Source organism: Ruditapes philippinarum, unplaced genomic scaffold (genome assembly GCF_026571515.1).
Source record: "Ruditapes philippinarum isolate M1 unplaced genomic scaffold, ASM2657151v2 ctg2890_1_1_1_1, whole genome shotgun sequence".
Lineage (NCBI taxonomy): Eukaryota > Metazoa > Mollusca > Bivalvia > Venerida > Veneridae > Ruditapes > Ruditapes philippinarum.
Genome location: NW_026864055.1, coordinates 147168 through 164188, shown reverse-complemented (window position 1 = coordinate 164188; position 17021 = coordinate 147168). Strand labels below are relative to the sequence as shown.

At 29.4% G+C, this 17021-nt stretch overlaps 1 protein-coding gene across 4 annotated transcripts in view; it reads left to right on the top strand.

Moving 5' to 3' along the window:
* LOC132724289 (uncharacterized) overlaps window positions 1-17021 on the top strand; it is a 75003-nt gene that overhangs the window by 34425 nt on the left and 23557 nt on the right. Inside the window, exon 1 of one of the 4 annotated variants that reach the window (XM_060709123.1) lies at window positions 1787-1846. The exons of 1 other annotated variant lie outside the window; for it this stretch is intronic. The gene's annotated coding sequence lies outside the window, so the exon portion shown is untranslated. Of the gene's footprint in view, window positions 1-1786; window positions 1847-5149; window positions 5287-13540; window positions 13694-17021 lie in introns of those variants that run through there. 2 more of the 4 variants (XR_009624888.1, XR_009624887.1) reach the window with 2 other exon arrangements.

Here is a 17021-nt window from a genome sequence, read left to right as displayed (position 1 = left end):
CGTGAACAAATGATAAAAAATCAAATTATTGAAGTCAAAGTGTTGGGTAAGAGGGCAATATGGCCTCCTCGAGTGGCATATCTATCCGCCTTTCAATTACATATACACTAACAGGTCAGTACTCTTAAATCATAACTGCAATCGTTAATGCATAACAGAAATGAGGATAACAACAACAACAAAACAAAGATACAGCAATGCTTAAAGTCACAAAGGCTCAAAAACTGATTTTTTAGTGTCTTGTTACAGTTTTTAAAGAAGTGCTCATTTGTCATATACATGGACTGTCTTTTGCAAGCATAGCGCTATTGACAATATGCATAATTTTAGTTAATTAGTATTTTGTATGGTTGTCAAATTACTACTTTGTTTACATTTTATTTCTTTTTCGACATAAAACTGCACGTTCAGTGCTTCTTTCATAAGCTGTTTAACATCTTTCATGCTCTAATTCATTATTCAAATATATTTTATTTTTCTAAAAAAGTAAAAGATACATTGATTTCTGGCACAACGTTCCTTTAATAAAAACATGTCTTTGTAACGTTTTATCAATAAGCTATATGTTCTCTTTACGTGGACAGAACGAACAGCTGTTTACACCTTATTATCATAAACAACTGGTCGTTATTCCAGATATTTAATATAATAGCTTAAAAAGGTCGCGTATTTAGATACCATTTTTTCCATCCGTATATATACTTCTATGTGCGTATCAAAGTGACTTTACATTAAAGGTAAAAGAGAATGTTAATGGTAAGTTTAAATTATTACCAACTGGACATTCTTTGCACTATATAATTTCTTTGTTATCTTTTCTGCGTAAAAGTAAGCACGCTAAGGTACAACAAATGTTGATTATTCGTAACTATGTTTTCGAATTGTCGTATATTGTGACAGAAAAAAATGCATTATGGCGTTAAGTAGGTACAATATATGCTTGATTTTTTTAATGTAAGACACACAATTTTAAGGTAAAACAGCTTTTTTGTAGTCAAATATGTCTTAGAAACTTGTTCTACTTCAAGTTGTTCTTGTTCAAGTACATAGTGGCAGTTTTATTGCATGTACCTTGATGCATGATATTCTCTTAATGAGAGAGAAAACGTATCATAAAAAACAACAAGAAACCGTTGTTTCTTCAGGTTAAGTGCAATAAATGTCAGGCTATAGAGAAACATTTATTAAGATATATCCTAGTGCTTTAGGGCAAATTTATGAAAGAATTTCTAATTCCAAAGCAAAGAAAAAAAGGGAGGAAAACTCGCTTTGTTCGTTTATAAGCATTACACTTAAAAGAAAAACAGTGGTATCATCAATTTGTTTTGCAAATCGTTTCGCCATTTTGAGTGTGGCAATATATACACCTGCTTATTCAATTTCTATAATTATCGCTTTCATTGTATAGCAGTTTTGATTTCCGATTTCTAATGAACTTTCTTGGAGAAATGTTTCGGAAACTGAGAAACTCGTAATGTTTCTTTGTGTGTTTCCTTTGTCGTCCGATTAATTATTTTAAGGGAGGCTTTGTCGTATACAGGTTACCTCCTAATAAAACAAGGTTATTGTGTGTAGATATCGATGTATCAACTTCGATACACTGTTGGTCAAGTCTGTATGTTATTTAAATGATTTGCATTGTTTTTTAAACAAATTGAGATACACTACTGTATCTTTGATTGGTTTATCAATATGTTGATTAGTCTGTGAACATGTATACAACAGCTGTTGTTTCTATCTTTTAACCGGTAATTATTGAACTTTATGTCACAGAACACTCGACAGTGTATTTCCAAATTGGATTAAGTTGGATGGAAAAACACTTGTGCTGGAATTAAATGATAAAGTGAGTAATGTTTCTTTATAGTTTATTTTGTTATCTTGATATGAATATATCAAGTAACACAAAGTAAGACATTTCATATACATGTAAAATAAACTGATATTTGGATAAAATGAAAAGATGTTGCAAACAATTTGAACAAAGCTTAAACTTTGACACAATCAAGTCACTATTGATTTTATATATTCTAAATTATGGCATTTCAATCAAAATCTTTACGTGAGCATTTTCCTATATTCGAATTTGTGCACAATGCTATATGCAGAAAAGGAAATGAGCTTGTTGTTAGGAAATTTAACGAGCAATTGCATTGTTAACTACATCAATTTGAAGGTATTTTAAGGTTTTATTGATCCAAAAATATTTAAAACATGTGTGAAGAAATGATACTACTCACGAATATTTTAAGTTCGAGCTTCTAATAAAGATAACAAAGGTACAACTATTATATGAATATTGCAGGCATACTCGTATTTTCCTTTGCAAGAATGTGCATCAGATATTAATGTAAATTATTAAAAAAAATTCAAATCAAACCATGAATGTTTTTTTTTTTAATTTTAAGCTGTATATGTATTTAACAGTTATCTTGTATTAAAATGCATTTTCATTACAGTTGACATAGTGGTGGAAATTAAAGAAAAACACTTAAAAAATCTTTAAGGAATCATTTTATACCATCTACTCTGTTATTTTATATCGTCTTTTATTATCATATATAAAATGCCATCTGTTAATATGAAAAACACCGTCTCATTAAAATAGATTTATGTTATGAAACATAACATAATTTAGAATAAATGTCTGGGAAATAGAAAACGGTAACATGATATTAATATAGAATCAGCAAAATATCAGAAAATTGCACTTACGGAAATACGTGGAGAACCAAGCTGCAGATGTGGTTCATACCTTTATGTTTCTTCTTTGACGATCGTGATTGTTAAATATCCATGTGTATATATAAATGGAAAATATTGTGAAAAATATATTAAAGCAGTTTTTATACTTGTATGAATAAAAATAAATTTATTTCACTCATATTTCATATTTCAGTACTGTTCATGAACTAATGAAGCTAACAAGAGTAATAAGCAGCAAATATATTAACATTATTACAAAATTGAGAGTGTTATTATCAGTAAAAGTATTTGGGAGATGTTGCATTGACTGGTGTACTTAACTATTTCACAAAAGAGGTCTGAATATAAAGTTTTGAGAGTAACAAGACTAGCATTTACTGTTTTTGCTGACAAAGCGTTAAATGTTCTCATAGAATTGTAGAATAAGGCGGGCAAATATTAGTAATAGTAAAAAAAACAACACAAAACAAGTAGTTTACACCTTTTAAGATATGAGTCACATAATTTTCAGCAAATTCCTTAACATATGTGACGTTGAGACCGATAACAATGAATATCACACAAGTGTCAAATTATAGGTTGCCCCCGCAAATTTCAAAATTCTCTTTCAATATTTTATTCTGAGGCTTATTGTTTCTATGGACGTAGCATGCACATTAAAGCTACTCTCCAACACAAAACGGGTCTTAAAACATGAACATATTTGTTAACTGTTATTCAGTATGCATAGATGTACATTCTGCAGTTTCCATGAGATAATGATTTTGAGATTGATTTATTTGTACAATGCAGTAAGTAAATACAATTTTTTATTCAATGCGGAGAACATTATTTGTTATTTGCGTGCGTATATTTGTTTCCGATATCAATTTGTATTTTGACATTAACCAAAGACCATTTTAGATGGGAGCGACTTAGCTTTAAGAATTATTTATAAAAAAACGAAATATCTTATAGAGAAATGTGCATGATGAAAATATGTTATGCTCATTTAACGCCGCCTTTCTGTGATGACCTAGTGTATCTTATTTTATTAAGAATATATTGTTTATAACTGACACTTAAATGAAAATAAAAACGACTCATCCGAAAAAAGAATCTTTAAGAACAGCATGTACAACAAAGGTGACATAACTACATTGTACGTGATAATTAACAATCAAAATGGAAGCACAATATGAATATTTTCACATGGTAATGATGCATTTTCTGGTGTTCTTTTTTTTTGGTTGCCAATAAGCAGTCTAGAAAAATTGCCCGTATAAGAAAAGACAAATAGAAATTCAAACTTATGGTTCTAGATACTTATTCCGGATATAGAGCAGGGCGTGCAAGAACAACAAGAACAACTAAATGCTTTCACATTGGTAAATTTTAAAAGAGAGACCTGAATCCGCGTAGTTTTTATTTTAAAATTTTAACTTTCTTTTGTCCCGATATCTATATAATACTAGATTGAATTTTACATTAGTCTATTAGTCTTAAAAATATAACTTCTTTTTGAGCGTGACTAGACGAACAGCTTTGCTGTTTGTAGCAGCTAATTAGAATTCTAATATCCTTTAAATCAGTATCAGCAGTTTTAATTTCCGGTATTCAATAAACAGACCGTTAGAATTGTGAAAATCATTTGCAATTTAAAAGTCTTTAGCATGAGAAAAGAATACATTCTGTAGCTCTCTACTTCAGGCATGATATATGTTGTTGTTTTTTTTCAATCTAGTGGTGTTGATGAACGAAGTCAATGTTTATCTGAGTGTAACCTCATTTTTTGCTTAATGTCTTGTCATTTGTGAGTAGTATGTATGTTTGTTTTTATGTTTGCAATGTTGTTCATATTTCGACATTTGCTTCACGTCATCGTGTGTCTCTGATGTCAATTTCTGCGCAAATGACGGCCACTAATCACAATTGATGTTTCTTAAGCGGAGGTGAGAGACAAATGACCATGACCATTCAAGTTGATGTCAGTTGTCATGGAGACATTTCACCTCGCTCGATGATGCAACTAGCGACCACTGGATGACAAATTCGTTGTTTTCGCTATTGGCCCAAGCGGGTGGACAGTTGTGTGTGCAGCCTGACATTACTCACACAAAAATGCTAAGCGTCTTGTTGCATAAAACCGATATTTTATGAACTTTCGTCTTATCCTATAAATATTTTGTTTATAGCTACATGCAAATACATGTATATGTAAGCATTTTAATACTTTTAAAATCAACTCCAGTAAGAATAGATTGTTTGAAATATTGTCTGACCAAAATACAAATTGTTTACTACAACGAGGGAGGACTTGTATCGATATATTATACAATCCGAAGACATGATTATAAAAGCGTGTATACAGCAGCTGGTGTTATTATCTATTTACCGGTAATTATTGAAGTTTGTGTCGGAGAACACGCGATACTGGATTTTCAAATTGAATTCAGTCAGATGGAATACTTCGCGCTCGTATGAAAGAAGTATGTGAGAGAAAATATTTTGTTTCATGGTATTCCTAAAACAGCTCTTAACAATATATCGAATAATAAAAGAATAGTATGTGGAAAAAGAGATAGATATAGAACTATTTTCGTAAGTAATATCTTTATTTTCAATTAATATGAAAAATATATAAAGTTCCTTTTGTATTTAGATGTACATGTACGTTTCTATATTACAGACATAAATCTTTCTCTTTGTAACAAATTGAATATAAATGCAAATTTCAACATGGTATTTTTTTATTAATTGTAATAAAATTGTAAAGAAAAATATTCAAGCAACATATATAGTTAAAAACAGTTTCTCTAAAGTCTGTATTATTTCAAATATTGACACTTGTTTAACAAATACGTGTATTGGGGTTACAAACAGATGTTTAATTAATCACTATATGTTCTTTTTATTGTCTATCAAAAAAGATAAGCGTGGTTGCATTATGCCCAGTTTCTCAAAATATTATTATTGACAGATTTCTTTATATCGGAAGACTTCTTCCAAAAAAAATATTAAAGGGAAATATTAAAAGCAAAATGCTTGATGTGTTTTAACGGAAATTAAGAAGTAATATGCATAAGAAGACCATTATCATACTTAGTCTGGTGTAAATTCTGGTGATACAATTTACGCCTGTTTATCATTTTATTGATACACAGAACATGATAAATTCATTTTTGTGTGTCAACTGTTTTAAATCTAGCACAAGATATCTCGTTCGACCTCTTTTGCGAAAGTAGATTTTTTATATTTGTAAATATTACATTGCTTTTAGTTTCTGAATTGTCCTTTCTTAGATACGTTATAGAAGCTTTGTTAAATCATGAAAGCCAAATGCTATCAGGAACTGGACTTGAATTTAACATAACTGACACTATTTTGTACAAGTATGTAGTATAATACCAATAATTGCGAAATTGTGTGACTAAAATAAAGGTTTATATTAACTAATTAGAAAGATTGCAATGAATAGAACCACAGCAATTTTGTACAATGCTGATTAAGGTATCGTTAACATGATATCTAACGTTATGCTTTCAAAATATATTTTATTAACATTTAAAATAATATGATATTATTCCAAAGTAATGACATAGACTTTAATTGAATTATGATATTTATTGGCACGCGGCCTTTAAATTAGCACGTGTATGAACTGATGATAAATCCATTATCAGGATTATAATACAAAACGAACTTGTATTGACATTGTCCCATTGTCCAATTTACAATGATTGTGCACTTAGCACATGCATTGACATGTTATAATGACTTTCACAAAATGCTTATTGAAAATTGCAATTGGTATCATTGGAACATTTTATTGACTGACTAGTCTATTCAAAATAATTGATTGTATAGAGAACAAAATCTTTTTTGATATCAACACTTTGGCATGAAACTAAGTTCAATTTCTCCGATTACTTTAAACCATTCACATCTATCATGGAACGCTTTTGATAAAACTTACCCACCAAAGCTTGATATTCATGGAGAAAAGTCAGAGATCTGCTGTTGTCTTGACTAATGCATTGCTTCAATTAACGATAATTATTTTAAATGACAAATGATTTATCCTTGATACAATCGTATTGTCTGTTTACCCATTGCAGACGATGTATGTCTGTGATTAATTTGCCTAGCTATGTGTTACACCCCCTTCAAAGATTAAGAAAGGGATGAACAGTGTTGCATGGTTATGTTCTGATGATAAAAGTACATCTAGATACTTTATCGTAAAAAGAGATGAGGAAATTTCGTGAAATTGTTGTTTCAAAAATAATTTTGAAATCTAATAAAGGGTGAATACATTTTTCGTAGTATTCGACCCGTTTCTTTGTTCATGTTTGAAGTTAAAGTATCTGTCCTCTATTGTAAAACATCTATTGATTTATTATTATAATTATAGAAGAAACAGTTTTTAAAAGCAAATGTATTCCACATTTTGCTTTTGCAACATTTAAATTGATTTCTTTATTGGTTTTATGTAATGCAGTACATAAAAAAAGGACTTTTAACATTATATAGTAATTCGAATTTTTATTTTCATATAGCCATTTTATAGATCGGTTATATATAAGAATAATACAATAAAGTAATGAAATATCTTAATAATATTTCAACCATTTGTGAGATTTGAAAATAATCTTTAACAAAACCTGTGACTGTAAGTTGTTCTTAGATAAAACAAGGATAAACATACGTTTTTAAGTAATGAATAAAAGGAGAAAGGAAAGAGACTTTGATTTATGACAATTTTAATGGATAATTGGAAACTTATGTTTCACTGTCATCTGTAAAAGGAAAATGAAAAATGATGTTTATCTATTTAAAGAAAAATAGAAAAGTGGTAGCTAAATAGATTGTCAAATATGTCTGAATATTGTATTGTTTTTTGTAAGATTAAGTATAGACAAAGAAACAACTCACATTCCGGCTATCTGCAAAAATATTTGTTCAAAAATGTAATAGTAATTTGATCAGATACGCTAAAAAACGTAAAATCTTTAAGAACTAGAGATTCATAACAATCAACAAAAAGCTAGAATACGTCTAAGTTTGTTGACATTGTTTATGGAAGGCGATAAAAGCTAAAAACTGCAAAATTTTCTACTAGCACACCGGCGGCTAGTATGCAATTTTCAACACGCGTACATATCAAAGTTAACGATATTACGCATATTAACTTGTTGTAGTAAGAACTAACAAGTTTGTTTTAGTTTACAAAAAACATTTTAGTTGTCATTTATCTTTAGTTATGAGAACTGAATTAAAAAGCTGTAAATAAAAGAGATTCAGAAATACTTATGATAGTTGGTTTTAACTTTTATACGTTTTAATGCCTTTCATTAAAAAAAAATTGCTTTATAACGTTAATTTAATACCTAAAACTCACGGATCAGACCTACGTATGATTTGACTTATATTATGATCTTACCATATATACAACATACAAAATAATGTTTTATAAGAACTTTTTTTAAACATTATAGATATTATTTAATAAAAATTACTAGAATAGTATACAATAAATCGTTTTACAAGAATGACTTACACTTTGCGACAATAATGCGCTTAGACGAATTGGAAAATATATTTTACTGTTTAAACACACTCTTATTTGTTTTGTAATTTGTTATACTGAGGGATTCAATATCATTGAAGTACACTTGAATCACACGTTAGTCAGTCACACTTCCTTATTGTTACGAATATTCAGTATTTTTCTACAGTAATAACATCAGTGAATGATGTTGATTGTTTTGTCGTGTCCAGGATCCATAACTATTCAAACATTAATTTTGTTATATGTCAGAAGATATATTCAGATATTATATTTTGACAACACGGTATCTCTTTAGTGGCACATTTGACACTGTTTTATTCGTTTAACAAAATCGCATTTTATATAACAAAATAGTATTTTGTTAAAACGAAATAATATTTCGTTAAAACTTAATAAGATTTCATAAAAAACAACGTATAAACGAAACAAATTTATGATTAAGGAATAAGATTTCGTAAATACGAAATATATTAACCTTGGACGATTAAATTGCCAGGAATTACACAACTGCTACCAATACAATTAACTTCTACATCAAAGACACAGTATCAAAAATTAACATGGTAAGCACCACTAACGTTTTCTAGTTAGTGAATAACACTACTTCTAACACTACTGTTTCACATTTACAAACAATATTGACCGCTACAAAAAAACTTTATTAGACGAATTTATGGCTACTTCAAACAAATCCTTTATTTTTTAATATTATCATTGAGACTCTAGTTGTTTACATAATTATACCTAAAGATGATTTAGATTTTTTAATCATAACATTAACAATGTCACCAGCACAAATGTAAAAGCATAAATATGATATCACCTAACTGAAGGCCACAAAAAACTCTTTATTATCATCAACAAACAGAAAATAAAACACCTGTCTATCGGTAAAACAAGTAAAATGGTTTCCTGCGGTGAACATTTTAATGATATAAAGATATTTCATTTAACTATTTTCAACATTATTGGCGGGGGGGGGGGCGGGTAAATAAACGTTTGTATCAGGAATATAGTTCACAATAACCTATCAATATAGAAGAAGGTCTTTGAAAACTGGTGAACATTGAAGACCGGAGAATGTCGAACATAAAACAATTATTTCTGTTTAAGAAAATGATTAAAATTAGAATCTAATAGGCCTACCATTTTATGAATAATTCCGAGCAAAAAAATAAATAAAGTAAACACACAAGTTTGCGCAGAAAATATCTCTATCTCTAATACACTACGAATACTTCAATTTTGTAGATTTTCAGTATAAACAATTTATTGTTTGTAAAATTTGAGATAGATATTAAAGAAACATTGATCAATTTCACACACATCATTCAAGTTTTTCTACTTTAAACAGAGAAATAATTATAGAAAAATAGAAATAATACGTAAAGTTTTTTTGTTCTCAATTATGTATAATTCGGACTAATTCACTACAGCTAAATCCGTAACGTACCGGCAAACAGTATTTAGCTGGGTTTTCGAAAAGGTCAATTAACCAACCATATACGGTTTACAGATCACATGCTCCTCCATGTACCGAAAACAGGTCACGTGCTCCTCCATGCCTCAAAAGTTAAACGCGTACCAATACCCTGCGGTCTCCAGACCGCAGGGAATAACCTCCTCTTAGTGGAGACCTCTAAAATCAATTATGATTTGAGTCATAAGACATTTCTGTAATTTTATCAAAAGCCTTTTAAAAATTTACAAAAACACAATATAAATCGATTTTTTATATATAACGGACACCTACAATAGAATTATGTGTCCAATGACTAAACATTGGTAAATGGGTTCACAATAATCGATTATTTTTAACTAAAATTGGTGTGAGAAAATAGACATACTGAGATAACTGGATAAACAAAAAATAGGTAAACTAAATGGTTAAACCTCTGTTTACTTGGACCACCACAATGTTTGATCAATACATTAAAACAATTGCACTTTAGAAAGTTGACGTTTACATACAATTTATTGCGCAAAACTTTTGCGACATAACATAGCTGACATTTGGCAACGTTATGTTAAAAGGTGTTTGTTTTGTTTTTAAATTTTATTTTAAGGAGAATTCATAGTTTTCTTCCCTAATCTACTGAATTGTCTAAAATAATTTAGAAACATATAAGGAACTCATCAATTGTTTCTTCTTGAAAATACCCATTCCTTTCTTGCCTTTTAATTTGTTTAAATGAAGCTTAGACGTATTCAAAGCTTTTACTTTAAACGTAAGCATTTGATACTCAACATTTAAACATGACATGGTAACATTTTGAATTTAGTAACATCCGCAGATGTGTTCATAATTTTTTTAAAACTATGTTAAACTCAAACAAAAGGTGTTGATTTATTTCATGTTGAAAACAATTCCCCATTAAGGTTGACTTCTGTAATAAAAATAATATTGTTTACATGTAACATGTATGACATTATGTAAATAATTTGCCATTGTCAGTTTAAAACTGATTCTTGCAGGATGTTGATTTAATTGTTCAGTCAGCTTATTTGGTTCATTTAAATTTGAAATTAGTCTAATTATCAGCCTGTGTATAGCAGAAAGTTGCACTTGTATAAATATCGTATATGATAACAAAATTCAACATACGGAAACACGCTTTCCTTATTACAAAACTATTTTGTAAGAGCGACTTAAAGAATACACTGTTTTTAAATATATCTTACGATCTTATTTTGACTTTTTTAGATATAAAGTTATAACGTCTGATATTTATCAAGAAAGTCTGTACCTGAAGCTAAAAATATACAACTAGATGATTTAGCTTCAAATGACACTTACATAGATATATGTTTGTTTTCACCTTATTTGGTATATGACGTTTAAGTAACTAATATACATCACAAGAACAAGTATTTGATTATGCGTTCATATTTTCAGTTATTTTTCGTGTTTGAAAATAGTATATTGTAAAAATTACTCAAAAACGACTTTAGTACAATGAAACTATCCATAAATCTGTGCTTATGATTAGCTATACGAAACAAGCAGAACTTTTTCTTTGGCATGACAATGTTTGAAACAATATACCTGAAACAAAGTTTCATTTGATCTTATCAACACCTGAACGTTTTTATTGAAGATCGAAATATATTCAGAACTTGTGTGATTTTTGCGGCATAAAGTCTCAATTAAACCGGTCTGCATCATTTTAATTTTAACAGTCACGCCTGAGCGGAACCGCATAGCAAAATTGATGTGCACTAGGAATAGAAGCAATTTTCCACCGACGAATTTCACTATTTACCTTGCGAATCACAGGCGTATGTATAATGGAGGAAATTCAGAAATAACTGAGCATTTACGTTTAAATATTCTCACTTTTATCAATCTAAGTGAAATGTGATTAAACATTTGAAATCAAAGATTTTTTTCAGTCTGAATTCGGTATTTTTACAAGAGATAGTTTACGTCATTGACTTGGGCTATTGACTTGGGCTGTCTTCTGCACTGCAAATAGCTGGCGTAATATGCAAGATAATGAAACAATTGCTTATTGTAAAGATCATTTTTGTGTAATGTTATTTAACTTACTAGTACTTGCGTCATATGAGAAAAATATGGCTTTGAGTAGGGCTCGAACGCATAAATCTGGGTTGGACACAGGCAAATTAACAGCTGGATCATCGCGCAGCTTGTATTGTTTTATTCTTCAGCTTTACCATCGTAATATGTGTAATACGCTGAGTTCAACGTGAAATCGATTGATTTATATGTACAATGAAGTAAGCAAATACATTTTTATTCGATGCAAAATTTATTTGCGTGCAGTATATTTGTTTTCGATAACAATTTGTATTTGTTCAATAACAAAAGACCAACTTAGATCATGGTAGAAATTTAAGATTTAGGGAATATATTATTTAATATTATAAATATCCAAAATATCTTTAAGAGAAATGTGCATGATGAAAATATGTTGCATTTATTGAACGCCGCCAATCCTTGTATATATTATTAAGAATATATTGTTTATAACTAACATTTAAATTAAAATATAAACGACATATCCCAAAAAAGGCGCAGTTATAAGAACAATATGTATAACAAAGGTGTAATAATTACATTGTTCGAGCTAATTACCAATCAAAACGGAAGCACAGTATGAATACTTTAATATGGTTATCATACATTTTTGGTGTCCTTTGGTTGCCAATCAAGAGTCTAGAAAAGTTGCACATATTAATGACAGGTTAACAGACAAATAAAAATCAAACTTATGGTACAAGATAATTATTCCGGATATAGAGCAGGGCGTACAGAACAATCTATCTAATACTAAATTACATTCACAAAGCTCACTCTGCTTATCAGTCTTAAGAATACAACTTCTTTTTGAGCGTGACTAAACGAACAGCTTTGTTGTTTGCAGCAGCTAATTAGAATTCTAATATCCTTAAAATCAGTATCAGCAGTTTTAATTTCCGGAATTCAATAAACAGACCGTAACATTTGTGAAATTCATTTGCAATTAAAGAGATTTTAGCATGAGAAAAGAATATATTCTGCAGCCATCTACTTCAGGCACGATATCTGCTTTTTTTCTTTCTAGTGGTGTTGATGAACGAAGCCAATATTTATCTAAGTGTAACCTCATTTTTTTACTTAATTGCTTGTCATTTGTGAGTAGTATGTTTGTTTGTTTTTATGTTTTTAATGTTCTTCACATATTGACATTTGCTTCACGTCATCGTGTGCCTCTGATGTCAGATGCGCAAATGGCTGACCAATAATCACATAATGATATTTCTTTAGCAGAGGTGTGAGACAATTGACCATTGCCACTAATGTCTGATGTCAATCGTTACGGATATGTTTCAACTTGCCAGATGATCCAACTAGCGATCCCTGAATGACAAATTCGTTGCTTTCTCTGTTGGGCTAAGCGGGTGGACAGTTGTGTATACCGTTCCCACGAAAATGCTAAGCGTATTGATGCATAAAACCAAACAAACTTTTATGTTATTTCCTTCTATCTAATGAATATATTGTTTATTGCTACATGCAAATGTATGTCAAGCATTTAATTATTTAAAAATCAAACCCAAATAAGGCTTGCTTGTTTATAATAATGTCTAACCAGAATACAATTTGTTTATTTCAATGTAATAGGGATTGTGTCTTCTATGGGTTTATCGATAGGTTGGACAATCTGTAAACATAATAATAGATACGTGTATACAGCAGCTGGTGTTACTATCTGGTTACCGGTAATTATTGAAGTTTGTGTCAGAGAACACGCGATACTGGATTTTCAAATTGAATTCAGTCAGATGGAATACTTTGCGCTCGAATGAAAGACGTTTGTGAGAGAAATATTAAATATTTTGTTTCATGGTATTCATACAACAGCTCTAAGAATTATATCGGATAATAAAAGAATAGTATGTGGAAAAAGAGAAAGATATAGAACTAATTTTGTAAGTTAAATCTTTATTTTCAATTAATATAAGAAATATATAAAAATTCCTTTCAGATTTATTCTTTTATGACATTTCAATGCAATACTTTTTGAACTACGCAGAAATGAATAATAGTGTTACACTGTTTGCTGAAGTTTTAAGAAATTGTCGAGAAATAAGCAAACAATTAATAACCTTTTTTATTGTAATCTAACAAATGTACAGTATGAATACAATCGTTTGTTATACATGTAATATATTTTAAATGACTAAACAAAAGTGTTAAAGAAAGCTTTTGTTAAGCCAGTTATTCTATCGACAAAAGTGACTACTGTAACAGTTAATACAGTTCATTCGTGTAGTTTCCAACGTTTCATAGATACATTAAATTTGTATTTAGATGTACATGTACGTTTCTATAATTACAAACACAAATCTTTCTCTTTGTGACAAATTGAATATAAATGCAAATTTCAACATGATTTTTTTTGTTTCATTATAAACGAAGGGTTATTTACTGTTTTCCTTTAGAACTATTTCATACATAGTCTTGCAAAAATTGAAAATTAATTGTAATAAGTAATATGTAAAAAATATTCAAGCAACGTATATATGTAAAAACAGTTTCTCTAAAGCCTGTAATATTTCAAATATTGAAATTAGTTTAACATGTACGCGTATTAAATTAACAAATAGTTTGTCTATACACTATTATTATTTTATTTTAATTGACTATTTAATAAAATTGGCGTTGTAACGTTATGTCCAGTTTCTTAAAATATTACCATTGACGGATTTTTTTCTATTGGAATACTACCTACAAAATATATTTAAAAAAAGAAATGTTTAAAACCGAATGTTTGATGTGTTTTAAGGGAAATTAAGAAGTAAAGACCATTATCATACTTAGTATTTTGTAAGTTTTGGTGATACATTTTACGGCTGTTTATTATTTTATTGATACACATAACATAATAAATAATTGCGTGTGTGTGTGTGCGTGTGCGTGCGCGTGCGCGTGCGTGTGCGTGTGTGTGTGTGTGTGTGTGTGTGTCAAATGTTTCAATACAAGCACAGCATATCTCGTTTGACCTTTTTACGGAAGCTGAATTTATTTTATTTTCATAATATATTCATCAATGCTTTCAGTTTCTGAAATGTCCTTTCTCAAACACATTACAGAAGCTTTATTAAATCATGAACGCCAAATGCTATCAGGAACTGGACTTGTATTGAACATAATTTAAAATATTTTGTAATTTTAAAAGTATGTAGTAAAAAATTAATATTTGTGAAAATCTGTGACTTTAATAAAGCTTGAACAAATTGCAATGTATAGAAAACACAGCAATTTTGTACAATACTGGATATCATTAACATGATCTCAAAGGTTATGCTTTCATATTATATATCATGTTATATTTATTTACATTGATAACAATGTGATATTATTCCTAGGTAATGACATATACTTAAGTGACACGTGACCTTTCCATTTGCACGTGTGTGAACTGATTATAATATCATTATCGAACTTAAAACATAGGAAGAACTAGTATTGACATTTGTTCAATTGTCCAATTCACAATAATTGTGCACTTATCACACGTATTATCGTGTTATAATGACTTTCACATAATATCATCAACTGATATTGAAAATTGCAATTGATAAGATTGGCCGTTTTATTGACTAGAACCTATTAAAAAATTAGGAAATGCATGGAAAACCCAAAAAAAGTATCCCTTTTAAAAATTTTTCTATGTTTGTTGACATTTAAAGACATAAAAAAACTGAGTTTTTTTTTCTCGGGTTTTATATTCAAACATTCCTATCAATTATAAAAGATTTTTTAAAAACTTACCTACTAAAGCTAGACATTGACAGAGAAAGGTCAATATAGATCTGCTCTTGACTTGGCTAATGTATTGCTTCAATTAACGATAATTATTTCACAGGACAGATGATTTGTCATTGAACCAGTCGTATTGTCTGTTTACCTTAACAGACGCTGTATGTCTGTAATGAATTGGCCTGGTTTAGAATGTTACTGCTCTTTCAAAGATTAAGGGGGAGATTACAGGCTTGCACGGCTAAATAATGAACAGTTAATTGTGAAAAGAGATAACTTTTTTTTTGTAAATTGTTGTTTCAAAAATCATTTTGGAATCTGGAAAAGGGGTGAATAGATTTTTTTTCTAGCTTTCGGTCGGTTTCTTTTTATGTGGTCAAAGTATCTATTCTTTTTAGTAAAATATCTATTGATTTTACTATCGAATGAAACAGTTTTTAAAAGCAAACTAATTTTGCAACATTAAAAATTGAATTTCAATTGGTTTTATGTAATTTCATAACACACAGAAAAAGTTCATTTAACATCATATATTAAATCGCGTTGTTATTTCATATACCATTCTAAGATGGGTTATATTTTAGAAATAGGCAATAAACTTATGAAGAATCTTCATAACATTTGAAAGCCATTTGAAAGACTTGAAAATTAATCTTAAGCAAAAAATGTGACTGTTGTTCTCAGATAAAAAACAAACGGAAGCGTACCATTTTTTAAGCAATGAGAAACAAAAACGAAAGAGACTTTGATAAATGACAATTTTGTAATGGATTTTGAACACTTCTGTTTAACTGTCAATTTTAAGAGGAAAGTTAAAAATGGTATAGATCTTTCTTTATTTAAAGAAAAATAGAAAGGGGTGGCAAACAAGATTGTCAAACAAATATGTCTGAATATTGTACTGCTTTTTGTCAGATTTATTATAGACAAAGAAACAATTCCAACTACGGGAATCTGCAATAATATTTGTTCTAAAATGTAATAGTAATTTCGATCAGATACGCTAAAAAAAAGAACGTAACATTCCTAAAGAACTAAAGATCCTTTAAAATTAATAAAAAGACATAAATACGACTCGGTTTGTTGACAGTGTTATGGAAGACGATAAAAGCTAAAAGCTGTTACATTTCCTACAACTACACCGGCGGCTTTCACAGTATTCAATCTTCAACACAATTACGTATTAAACTTAATTATTGTTATTCAAGGATATAATGTGTATACAAATTGCTGTAGTAAGAACTTAGAAGTTTGTTTCATTTTACAAAACTTTTTAACTGGCATTTTTCTTTAGTAATTGGAAATAAAAAAAAAGACTTAATTACCACAAGCACAACAATAATGTCGTGCTGAACGATTTTTAAGGATCGGATATCTCTGACTGAATGTACGGGGCGACTTTTTACAGCCTCCACACGGCACAAACAATGCTGATGTGGCGATAAAATAGAAATAAATAAAAATCCCTTAGGTAAAGTTTGAAACCTTCTATAC